At 33.6% G+C, this 13,135-nt stretch overlaps 1 long non-coding RNA gene across 1 annotated transcript; it reads right to left on the minus strand.

Annotated features, from left to right (window-relative positions):
• Nucleotides 1-8,907: 8,907 nt before the first annotated feature.
• LOC141677936 (uncharacterized) lies at nt 8,908-9,868 on the minus strand. Its single transcript, XR_012557571.1, has 2 exons — nt 9,432-9,868; nt 8,908-9,322 (listed from the first exon to the last, which is right to left on the minus strand). It is a non-coding gene; the product is annotated as an uncharacterized LOC141677936 (long non-coding RNA).
• Nucleotides 9,869-13,135: the final 3,267 nt, after the last annotated feature.

Consider the following 13,135-nt stretch of genomic DNA (forward strand, 5'->3'; position numbering starts at 1 on the left):
TTTCCAACAAATTGATGTGGTGTGAACTGGGAATGTCCATGTTGTAAGTGGTGTGGCTGGGGTGGTGGATATACATTTTGAGGGTATAGAGGGGGAATATATTGAGGTATAGGTTGGTTGAAAAACCCCTGTGGTGGAATATTGTGGGTCTGGTAATTTTGATGCACAGTGTGTTGGTGAGGAGATTGTGAATACGTATTAAAATTGAGAGGGTTTTGTTGCTGGTTCAAGGGGGTGGAATCAACATTATAATGTAAGGATGAGAGATACTGTTGTAAAAGTGGTGGTAAATTAGTGTTTACAACAGTTTGTGTGGGTGGAGGTAGATATTGACTCATATGTAAATTAGGGTTTGGAAGGGTTTGTGGTCGTTGAAAGGAATATGTCCTAAGTCCAATCATGTATGAGGATTTAGGAATAACTTTTATGTAATCTGTTTTGATTTCATTGATATTAATAAAAGACTTGTTTTGTTTTTATTACGGGCTTTATCTATTTAAGTGTTTAAATAAGATATACCATAGTTTAGAGTAAAGCTTTTTATGAATTATGATGAGATCATAATAGTGAGACCTAAAAAGATGATAACTCTAAACTTAAATAGTTCCTGGTCATAGGATTACTAACTGGTAATTAATAATCCGCAAAGATCGGTACATACTATGCTTGCTTCATTATGAAGGATGTCTATTCTCATAGACATTTGTGTGGTGACACTATAGCTAGTATGTAGGTGCTTATTATAGAATAAGTTCACTGAACATGACTCGCACAGCTGAACAACTGATGGAGTTCACTCACGTGTCAGCAGTTGTTCACCTAGTGATAGTTGTACAAGTATCCTTAGACTTGAGGTCATCATAGTCATCTTGTGTACACTGAACTATGCTTTGGTTTAGTTCTTAGTCTCCAGGGACAATTATTAGGGCTCTTCTGGGTATAGGAATTTGTACACGAAGATAGTGTATGATCAATAAAGGATCTACCCCTTCCAGTGAAGGAAGCGAATGTTCAAGGCTGATCCACTTATGCTAGTTCAGGAATCTCTGGCCAGAGTAAATGAAATTAGAAAGGAGTTTCTAATTTGCATAGAACTACGCATAGTAAATGGTAAGCAAGTGATTGAATTAGATAGGCTTGACACGAGATCCATGCCTTGTATTTAATCGGGACATTGTAGGGTAGAAGGAGTTTATTGTACGGTAACTATTCACTGACAGGTTCTTGGTATTCTAAGCAGTGAATTCATATTATCCGGATAGTCGCGATATGTTGAGAAGTATCACTCACGATGTAGAATAAATGTGATTAATTAATTAATCATATTTAATAAATTAGAGAATTTATATAAATAATGATAAAATAGTTTTATTATTATTTATTTCTACTACCGGCTTAATATTGAACCTACAGGGTCACACCATAAAAAGAGAATGATTTAATGGTGGAGGAATTAATTAATAATGGCTAAATAATTATTTATTTGTGAAATAAATAATTAATTGGCAAATTTAATAATTGATTAAATGAGATTTAATTGATTATAAATTAATTAAGAAAAGTTCTTAATATTATTAATTAAGGATTTAATTTTTGGAAATTAAATCAAGAGAGAGAATTATTTCTAAAGTGTTTAGAAAAAGGATTAATAATTAAAAGGTGTTTTAATTATTAATGAGAATAATAAATGGGATAATAATAATAATATTTATGGGAAAATTTCAGCTGAAAATTTTGCCTATAAATACACTATTATAGACCCTATTTTATTCTAACCCCAGAAACCCAAAAGTTTTAGAAAACCAAATTCTCTCCACCTCCTCCTCCTCCTCCTAAAAGTCGTTTTCTTGGTGGATACCGGTGGAGTGCTTCACACTTGAGGAGCAACTGCTAAGGATCTCTGATCGTTGTCTCCGAATTAATTTTGAAAGGTTAGATTCGATCCCTCGAATTTTTATTCATGATTTATATGCTTTTATTTGGATTTTGTATGTGTAAAAGTGTTTTGCCATGCCCCCGCTGCGTTAAAAATCCAACAATGGTATCAGAGCAAGGTTGTATGCATATAGATCTGTGGTAAAAATTTCAGAATTTTATGTGCTTGTATGAATTAATTATGATTTTTACAAGTTATATTATGGATTAATTTTGTATGATGAGAAATCGTTTCTCGGAATAATTTTGAATGTTGATCTGGGTTCTACAAGTGTTGTAGATCGTCTGGGTATTTTTTTCATAATTTTAGGATGTATAGATTTTTTATTATGAATTTTTGAAGTTATTACAATTAAATTCATAATTAAATAATTATATATATATGTATTGTATGTATATATATATGTACTGCATCTGCAAGTGCTTCTGTTGCTGTCTGTTGTGCTGCTGTGCACGGAAGTAAAAACATATCTGTCATGCACGCTATTCGAGAGGAGGAAAAGGACTGCGGCGGCTGAAAAAAAATATATATATATAGGGGTGTAACGCATTCCGGGAATGCGTTACACACCTGTGGCGCATTCACGGAATGCGTTACACCCTTTAATGGCTTAAAAGGTGTGTAACGCATCACCGGAATGCGTTACAGGGCTTGTAACGCGTTCTTGTAATGCGTTACAGCCCTCTGTTGATTTTAAAATTGATTTTCTGGGAGTTTCGTAACTCCGTTTTGGGCGTGCAATATACCGTTGGATTCGTTTTTCCGAGACGGATCTAATGGAGTGATCAATTTTAGTTTATATAAAAGTTTTGAACTGTTTATATTTCCATGAAGTGTTTTAAAGCTGTTTTTGACTATTTTAGTTGCTTTTAAATGCTTCATGTGATACATAGAGATGTATAATGCTTAGACTAATGTGCTAGATGATGTAACATGCCTACCTTAATGTTTATTCATGTTGATATATGTGATATATGCTTAGTTTATCATGCGATGATAGATTCAGGTGAACTTAAATAAACATAAGGCGTTTGTTAGACAACCTAGTATAGTGAAATTGTTTCATAACCTTAATAACAATATTATGAATACAATCATGAGATTCTTGTGTTTATGAAACACGTAATTGAATATGAATTTTTGATATGAGAGAAAGGATGATTTTGTCAACAACAGATTTCTATCTGTAAGAAAGGGTTATTAAGTGACGCATCTTGACAATGCTCCACCCGATCTGGAAATCGTCTGATTATTGATTATTGATTTGAAATATTTAATTTAAAAGGAAGAATCTCTTTATAATATGATTATGATTGTAACGTAATATAATCCCTCTAAAATTAAATAATATCAAGTAGTAATTGGCCAATGACACAACGGGCTTGTGTCGGTCATAGCCTTCAAACATGGTAGAAAGTAGTTCTTATTTTTGAATCATTGTCGTTTCGTGCCACAGCCGAGGACTTTGATTTCGAAATAAGAAATACTTGTCTATTACATAGAGATGCGTACATTGAATAAGAATCTAAAGGTCGTTACGTGCCACAACCGTGGGCCTTTGGGGACTGATTCAATTGTACGGAATGTTGGGTTTAGACTTGACTTAGAATATTGAGTTTGTCGTGCCACAGCCGTGACTCAATTATTCAAGAGGCTAAAGTTTGATTAGGGAATAACATAAGATGTAATTGACAAGAGTTGTCTGCCTATTGAACATTACATGGCGTTTCGTGCCACAGCCGGGGTTGTGTGATGGAATGTAGGATCCCTATTCCCACTAGCATTATGAATGCTTAATTTTTTCACGTAGAGGGTTGAATAAATTAGATAAACTAGTGGGAGCCACTTATGAATAAAGACCCGATTCATATAGTATTTTAAAATGAAATCGAATATTTGCTAAGTGTTGTTATGTGTTTATCATTTACAGATTTACAATATACATTATGTCTTCTACACTATCACTCAGGAGCATACTAGATGCTCATAAATTGACTGGTCCTAATTATGCTGACTGGCTTCGAAACTTGAGAATTGTTCTCAGGATTGAGAAGCTGTAATACGTGATTGACTCACCTAAGCCTACTGAACCTGCTAGCGATGCGCATAATGATGAACATGTTGTGTATCGTAAGTGGATAGATGATGCAAATGTTGCTCAATGCATCATGCTAGCTTCCATGAACATTGAGCTACAGAAGCAACATGAGCATATGGATGCTCACACTATTCTCATGCATCTACAAGAGTTGTATGATGTGGCAGGGAGGACAGCTCGATATGAGATATCGAAGGAGCTGTTCGGTTGTAGGATGTCTGAGGGATCATCTGTGAATGACCATGTACTTAAGATGATCAATTTGATTGAACGTCTTGGACAACTTGGTTTTGCCATGGATGGGGAGCTGAGCCAAGACTTGGTCTTGCAATCGCTTCTGAGTTCGTTCTCGCAGTTTGTTGTGAACTTTCACATGAATAAGTTGGATGTCAGCCTGCCTGAACTCCACAACATGTTGAAGACTGCGGAATCGAATTTTCCCCCCAAGAAGAGTTCTGTTCTTCTAATTGGTGAAGGTTCCAATCCTAAGAAAAGGAAGAGGAACTCTTCCAAGAAGAAGAAAGTAGGTGAGAAAACGCCGGTTCCACCAAAAGCTGAAGACCCTAAGAGCAAAGTTGTTTGCTTTCACTGTAACAAGGTGGGGCACTGGAAGAGGAACTGCAAGGTTTACCTTACAGAATTGAAGAAGAAGGGTAGTGAGACTACCGCTTCTGATTCAGATATGTTCATGATAGAAGTGAATATGTCATTTCTACTTGGGTATTAGATACCGACTGTGGTTCTCATATCTGCAATTTATTGCAGGGACCAAGGAGAAGTAGGACTCTTGAGGAAGAGGAGGTGATTCTACTGATGGGAAATGGAGCAAGAGTTGCTGCTGAAGATGTAGAATCATTTCATTTACATATGCCTACGGGCAAGACTATTGTTTGAAATAATTGTTATTTTGTTCCCTCGATTGTGAGGAATATTATTCCCATGTTAGACTTGGGTGGATTTTTCATTTATTATTGAGAATAATGAATGTTCTATTCTTAGAGATAATATTCTTTATGGACGTGGTACTTTAAATAATGGTCTAAATATATGTGACATAATTTACTTCAAATTGAACAAACTAATAAAAGAAAAGGGATGATGAAAATCTCACTTTATAGTGGCACTGCAGTCTCCATTTAGTGGACATAGAGAGAGGGCTGCAAATTTGCTAGGAATGGTACACACAGATATATGTGGACCAATGTCTAAGCAAGCCATGGGTGGATTTTCATACTTCATTACTTTCATAGATGATAGATCTGGATTCGGATATGTGTTTGATGAAACACAAGTCTGAGGCCTTTGAAAAGTTCAAAGAATATAAGTATGAAGTGGAGAAACAACCAAACATAGTATTATAACTCTTCGATTAGATCGAGGTGGTGAATACTTGAACGGAGAGTTTCTAGATTATCTCAAAGTAAATGGTATAGTCTCCCAGTGGACTCCTCCAGATTGGTATCTGAAAGGAGAAATCGAACTTTGTTAGACATAGTTCGGTCCATGATGAGCTATGCAAATCTTCCAGTATTCCTATGGGGTGATGAATTGGAAACCTCAGCATATTTACTGAATAAGGTGATTTCCAAAATCTGTTCCTCAAACTTCGTATGAGATATGAAAAGAAAGGAAACCGAGTCTTAAACACGTTAAGATTTGGGGATGTCCAGCTTATGTCAAGAAAGTTGACCCAGATAAGCTGGAATATCGATCCGGAAAATGTAGTTTTGTGGGATATCCTAAAGAGACTTTAGGGTATTACTTTTGCACCGATCATCGGGTGTTTGTCTCCAGACATGCTACCTTCTTGGAAAAAGGAGTTTATCCTTGAAGGAAACAGTGGGAGCAAAATTGAACTTGATGAAGTTCAAGAAGCACAAACTACTACAGATCGAGTGGAAACACCTGTTCTGACTGAACAACCTTTTGTGGAACAGCCCATTCATAGATCAGGGAGAGTGTCTCGCCAACCTGAGAGGTATTATGGCCTTGTCATTGAGAATGACAATGAGTTGTCGATCATTGATGATGACGACCCTGTAACCTATAATGAGGCTATGAGTAGTGTTGACTCAGAGAAATGGCATAGTGCCATGAAATCCAGAATGGAATCTATGTATACGGTATACGAAAGAATGATTGGAGCAGATGGCCAGGTGGAGACCTATAAGGCCAGGCTTGTGGCAAAAGGATTCAAACAAAGACAATGGATTGACTTTGATGAAACTTTTTACCTGTAGCCCTGTTAAAATCAGTTCGGATTTTGCTTGCGATTACTGCTTACTATGACTATGAGATCTGGCAATTAGCCGGATGGTTTTCTTTCCAAGAGAAATGAAAACCTAGTGTGTAAGCTACTGCGAACCATATGTGGTTTAAAGCAAGCTTCTCGAAAGATGGAACATTCGTTTTGATGAGACAATCAAAGAGTTTGATTTTATCAAAAACGCAGATGAACCATGCGTCTACAAAAGGGTTAGTGGGAGCGCGATAATATTTCTTATATTGTATTGAATTAGAGTTGACACACATAACAACATAGCAGACCCACTCACAAAGCTACTTTACGAAAGTCACTTTGATCGTCATAATGACAGGATGGGTATTAGATACCAGAGTGATTGGCTTTAGTACAAGTGGGAGATTGAAAGGAATATGTCCTAAGTCCAATCATGTATGAGGATTTAGGAATAACTTTTATGTAATCTGTTTTGATTTCATTGATATTAATAAAAGACTTGTTTTGTTTTTATTACGGGCTTTATCTATTTAAGTGTTTAAATAAGATATACCATAGTTTAGAGTAAAGCTTTTTATGGAATATGATGAGATCATAATAGTGAGACCTAAAAAGATGATAACTCTAAAATTAAATAGTTCCTGGTCATAGGATTACTAACTGGTAATTAATAATCCGCAAAGATCGGTACATACTATGCTTGCTTCATTATGAAGGATGTCTGTTCTCATAGACATTTGTGTGGTGACACTATAGCTAGTATGTAGGTGCTTATTATAGAATAAGTTCACTGAACATGACTCGCACAGCTGAACAACTGATGGAGTTCACTCACGTGTCAGCAGTTGTTCACCTAGTGATAGTTGTACAAGTATCCTTGGACTTGAGGTCATCATAGTCATCTTGTGTACACTGAACTATGCTTTGGTTTAGTTCTTAGTCTCCAGGGACAATTATTAGGGCTCTTCTGGGTATAGGAATTTGTACACGAAGATAGTGTATGATCAATAAAGGATCTACCCTTTCCAGTGAAGGAAGCGAATGTTCAAGGCTGATCCACTTATGCTAGTTCAGGAATCTCTGGCCAGAGTAAATGAAATTAGAAAGGAGTTTCTAATTTGCATAGAACTACGCATAGTAAATGGTAAGCAAGTGATTGAATTAGATAGGCTTGACACGAGATTCATGCCTTGTATTTAATCGGGACATTGTAGGGTAGAAGGAGTTTATTGTACGGTAACTATTCACTGACAGGTTCTTGGTATTCTAAGCAGTGAATTCATATTATCCGGATAGTCGCGATATGTTGAGAAGCATCACTCACGATGTAGAATAAATGTGATTAATTAATTAATCATATTTAATAAATTAGAGAATTTATATAAATAATGATAAAATAGTTTTATTATTATTTATTTCTACTATCGGCTTAATATTGAACCTACAGGGTCACACCATAAAAAGAGAATGATTTAATGGTGGAGGAATTAATTAATAATGGCTAAATAATTATTTATTTGTGAAATAAATAATTAATTGGCAAATTTAATAATTGATTAAATGAGATTTAATTGATTATAAATTAATTAAGAAAAGTTCTTGATATTATTAATTAAGGATTTAATTTTTGGAAATTAAATCAAGAGAGAGAATTATTTCTAAAGTGTTTAGAAAAAGGATTAATAATTAAAAGGTGTTTTAATTATTAATGAGAATAATAAATGGGATAATAATAATAATATTTATGGGAAAATTTCAGCTGAAAATTTTGCCTATAAATACACTATTATAGACCCTATTTTATTCTAACCCCAGAAACCCAAAAGTTTTAGAAAACCAAATTCTCTCCACCTCCTCCTCCTCCTAAAAGTCGTTTTCTTGGTGGATACCGGTGGAGTGCTTCACACTTGAGGAGCAACTGCTAAGGATCTCTGATCGTTGTCTCCGAATTAATTTTAAAAGGTTAGATTCGATCCCTCGAATTTTTATTCACGATTTATATGCTTTTATTTGGATTTTGTATGTGTAAAAGTGTTTTGCCATGCCCCCGCTGCGTTAAAAATCCAACAGCCGTACCTTTGGGTTAGGAGGAAGAGATTGTTGGAACAGATGTGTAGTATCCAGTGGTAATGAGGCTCCTCCCTGGTGTGATGATCCACTCTTACCCATCAAGTCCTCCCAGTTGTCATTGTACACACCAAAATTTGTAAGGGTAGAAGGCACAAACCCAGGTGGGTACCCTGTATTCGTGGCAGCAGTTTGTTTCTGGGTTTAATTTGAAGAACCCATCTCTGCAGTTTCCAGTTGTTTTCCTTTTGCAATACTCTTGAACAGATCTAATATATCATTGAATTTCTTACTGTTATCCATCGTAGCACTATTGAGTTATTGCATCTGAAGCTTTATCTCCTCCATAGAGTCATTTATTCTTTGTTGTTCTTCCTCCAGAATTATCTGCATCTGCTCACACTTGTTCTCTAAGGTACTGATGGAATTTTCATGTTTCTGTAGGTTGTTTTTCACTCCTTCAGCCATGGCCCAAGGTTGCTCTGATACCACTTTGTTACAACTAAGGGTTTTACCAATAATTTACAACTACAGCTAATAAAACAAAACTTGCAGCAAAAGAAGGTTAAAGAAGAAAAAGCATATTCTCATTTCCAAAGATAATGTTCCACTTACAGCAATTTCCTATATATATGCAGACAACCACAAACGGTACTGATAAGACATTGGCCCAGTTATTAATAGACCAATGGATCAATAAAAAGCCCAACGACTAGCTAATATTACCCAGCCCATTAACCTCTAGTCATAACATTACATACGTGCTCTAAATCCAGTTTAAACTAATACCCAATGCCTCCAATTCATGACATTTCTCCGGCCTGCTATAGTCCGTTTCTAACCCCTGTTCTTCTCCTCATTCACTTCTCAGCCCCTTCCCTCTCTCTCTCTCTCACATGCCTCCCTCTCTTTTACTTCATCTCATCCCCTGGTTTTTGCCACCAACACACATACCACACACTTGCCTCACATATACACACATCTGCAATAACATAAGGGGTTAGCAAAAAACATAAAACAGTGGAAACAACGGCAGAGAGGCAGTCCAAAATGGCAAAATGAAGCCCAACAAGCATATAAACAAAATATACGACTTTACTGCTCTTGAATAGTTGACCCAGTGTGCAAGCCTTTAGAATATAAAATGCCCTTCATCTTATTCTTCCAACTAGTTTTGTTTATTCAGCCGCCGGAAAATGCTACAAATGCTGTCGGAATCTTGTCTGGAGATGAACAGTTTCAGGTCGGGTCGAAGTTTTGGCTGCACAACGAAAAGTTTTGGAGGAGCATTCAGGTCTTTGTTGGACTCGTCGCACTTAGATTCACGGTGTCTAAAACTGAGAATACGAAACAGGGGAAGAGGAAAGTTGAGTTGGGTTTATTAGGGAGGAGTGTTTGTGGGTGACCAGAGGGGGGTGGGTTTGGCTTAAAGTTATGTGTTTAGGGGATCAATCAATCTAGCCGTTGGATCGTTAATTTAGGGGACAAAAAAGGTGCGTCGGATTTAAGTCACGCGGATCGCTGACGTGGCATTAAATTCGCTATCGGTTAAATTTAGGAGTGTCAATTTATAAATTTAACTGAGTTCGGTTGATACAACCTATTTTATTTTTAAAAATTATTAAAGTCCATAAAGTTATAGGGAATAAATATTATATTTTTTACATATATTATAACAATATAATAAAATAAATTTAAAAATTTATTTTGATAATTAATTATTTTGATAAATTTTGAAATCATAATTTAGTCGATTTTATCAAAAATGCCACTTATAATAAGAGTATGCGATGGATTTTTCTCTTAAGTTTAATTATTCCTTATTTGTTAAATTAATCAAGGTATAATGACTTTTTTTTTGAAATTTTGCATGTAACATTTTTTTAATCATTTTAACATCTGTACAGTTGGATCGTTCAATATTTATTTAGAATAGCATGAACATTCTAGGGTTAGGTTTTATTGTTTTAATCATTTTTTCGCTTATTCGTAAAAAAAGCAATTTTATTATTTGCTTAATAATATTTTCCTTAAAAATTATAGTGAATGAAGCATATATATCTTGACATGTGTAAGATTGAATCATTCATAAATATTTTTTAAAAATAAAAAAATCAATATGGAACTAAACACTAGTAAGAAGTAGTGGTTAAACTACTAGTTGACTCTTCAAATAGCAAATCAAATACATTTAATTTTTTCTAAAATTTTTATCATATTACTAAAATATATAGATATTGACATCCCTACGGTTAGATCATTCATAAATATTTTTTAATAAATCAAAAAATTAATATGGGACTAAACATTAGTAAGAAGTAATGGTCAAGATACTGGTTGACTGTTAAAATAAGAAATCAAATATATTTATTTTTTCCAAAAAAATTCATTATATCACTAAAATATATATATATATATATACATATCTTGACATTATTATGATTAGATCAATCATAAACAATTTTTAAAAAATTGAAACATCAGTATGTGACTAAACATTAGTAAGTCGTATGGGTCAAACTACGAGTTGACAGTTAAAATAACAAACCAAATAGATTTATTTTTTCCTAAAAATTTCATCATATCACTAAAATAAAAAGATATTTATATTCTTACGGTTAGATCATCCATAAACAATTTTTAAAAAATCGAAACATCAGTACGAGACTAAACACTAGTAAGAAGTACTGGTTAAACTAATAGTTAACTGTTAAAATAGGAAACCAGATACATTTATTTTTTCCTAAAATTTTTATCATATCACTAAAATATATAGATCTTGAAATTATCAAGGTTGGATCATTCATAAACAATTTAAAAAAATTGAAATATCAGTATGAGACTAAACACTAGTAAAAACTATTGTTCAAACTACTAGTCGACTGTTAAAATAGCAAATCAAATAAATTTATTTTTTCCTAATTTTTTTATCATATCACTAATATATATAGATCTTCACATCCTTACGATTGGATCATTCATAAATTATTTTGAAAAAAATCATAACATCAATATGAGACTAAACAGTATTAAGAAGTACCGGTCAAACTACTAGTTGACTGTTAAAATAGCAAACCAAATAAATTTATTTTTTTCTAAAACATTTATCATATCACTAATATATATAGATCTTCACATCCTTATGTTTGGATCATTCATAAATTGTTTTAAAAAAATCGAAACATTAATATGAGACTAAACACTATTAAGAAATACTGGTCAAACTACTAGTCGACTGTTAAAATAGCAAACCAAATAAATTTATTTTTTTCTAAAAATTTTATAATATCACTAAAATATATAGATCTTCACATCCTTATGGTTGGATTATTCATAAATTATTTTGAAAAAAATAATAACATCAATATGAGACTAAACCGTATTAAGAAGTACCGGTCAAACTACTAGTTGACTGTTAAAATATCAAACCAAATAAATTTATTTTTTTCTAAAAATTTTATCATATAACTAATATATATAGATATTCACATCCTTATGTTTGGATCATTCATAAATTATTTTGAAAAAATTGAAACATTAATATAGGACTAAACACTATTAAGAAATACTGGTCAAACTATTAGTTGACTGTTAAAATAACAAACCAAATAAATTTATTTTTTTCAAAAAATTTTATAATATCAGTAAAATATATAGATCTTGACATCTGTAAAGTTGGATCATTTACAAAAGTTTTGAAAAAATCAAAATACCAGTATGAGACTAAACACTAGTAAGAAGTACTGGTTGAACTACTTTAGTGTTAGGATCTCACCCGCTAAATTCAATTTGTAAAAATAGTTAAAATTTAAATATTCAAATTACTTACGTTTTTCCGTAAACTTTTTTTTTGACAATTTTCATATATGTATGGTTGGATTAAAATTTAAAACAAATACATAATAAATTAAAACTCAAACTATAATTATTAATTGAACCATAAATATCTAACTATCATAATAATCTTTTTTACAAGAACTAAAATATAAATTTCGTGTAAATTTTATTCTATATTCTTTTTCAGAAATTTTTCGCCAATTTTAAAAATAATTCGACCGAAATCGGTTGAATTTAGTACAAAATTCGTTGGTGGGAAAATTCCCTCCATTTTTTGTCTAGGCTAAATTCGACCGAATGCGGTTGAATTTAGGAGTACGGCTAAACTCAACCGTATACGGTTGCATATAAATACGGTTGTATTTATTCGGTTGTATTAGTAAGGCTAAATTTGACCGAATGTGGTTGAATTTAGGAGCACGCCTAACCTCAATCGTATACGGTTGTATATAAATACGGTTGTATTTATTCAGTTGTAATTAGTAAGGCTAAATTCGACCTAATGCGGTTGAATTTAGGAGCACGCCTAAACTCAACCGTATACGGTTGTATATAAATACGGTTGTATTTATTCGGTTGTAATTAGTAGCGCTAAATTTGACCGAATGCGGTTGAATTTACGAGCACGCCTAAACTCAACCGTATATGGTTGTATATAAATACGGTTGTATTTATTCGGTTGTAATTAGTACTAAATTCGACCGCGTAAATACGACCGTATATAAATACGACTGCATGCGGTGGAATTTAGCCGCGCCTTTAAATTCAACCGAAAACGGTTGAATTTGATGTCGGTTGTATTTGTGCGGTTGTATTTGGCTTTGTTTTCTTGTAGTGGAAGAATACGCTATGACCAATCACACTGTCACAGAAGTGTCATGTCACTGTTGCCGCAATGACATGGTTGTAGTAGCCCTTCAGCTGGTTAACTCGGTATACCCTAAATCACTAGGTCCAA

The sequence above is a fragment of the Apium graveolens genome, chromosome 8 (assembly GCF_009905375.1).
Source record: "Apium graveolens cultivar Ventura chromosome 8, ASM990537v1, whole genome shotgun sequence".
Lineage (NCBI taxonomy): Eukaryota > Viridiplantae > Streptophyta > Magnoliopsida > Apiales > Apiaceae > Apium > Apium graveolens.